The following is a 363-nucleotide window of genomic DNA, read 5'->3' on the forward strand; positions in this document are numbered from 1 at the left end:
GAGGGGTGCCGGGGCGACGCGTGGATTATCCCTGCCCCTCTTACTCTGTCCTCCCCTCCTCCTTCAGCATCAGTGTCTACCAGTGCCTTGTTGTTGTGATGCCCAGCCACAGCAGGGCGGGACGGAGGAGTCCAGACTGTCGGCAGAGCGAGCCGGATGGACGGGAAGGACCTGCAGGACCATCTCACCACAACTGCCATTCTACCAGTCCAGGAGAAACAAGCCAGAGACAGGAGCTTAGACATCTGTCTGCATTAGCGGCTCGGACGTTTGCAGAACTGAAGCTGCTGCAAAAATGGTGCCAATCAACTGTGAATACTGTCAAACACACACACACACTCTCAGTCCTCAGTGCTTTTTAAT

Source organism: Pempheris klunzingeri, chromosome 8 (assembly GCF_042242105.1).
Source record: "Pempheris klunzingeri isolate RE-2024b chromosome 8, fPemKlu1.hap1, whole genome shotgun sequence".
In the NCBI taxonomy this organism is placed as follows: Eukaryota; Metazoa; Chordata; class Actinopteri; order Acropomatiformes; family Pempheridae; genus Pempheris; species Pempheris klunzingeri.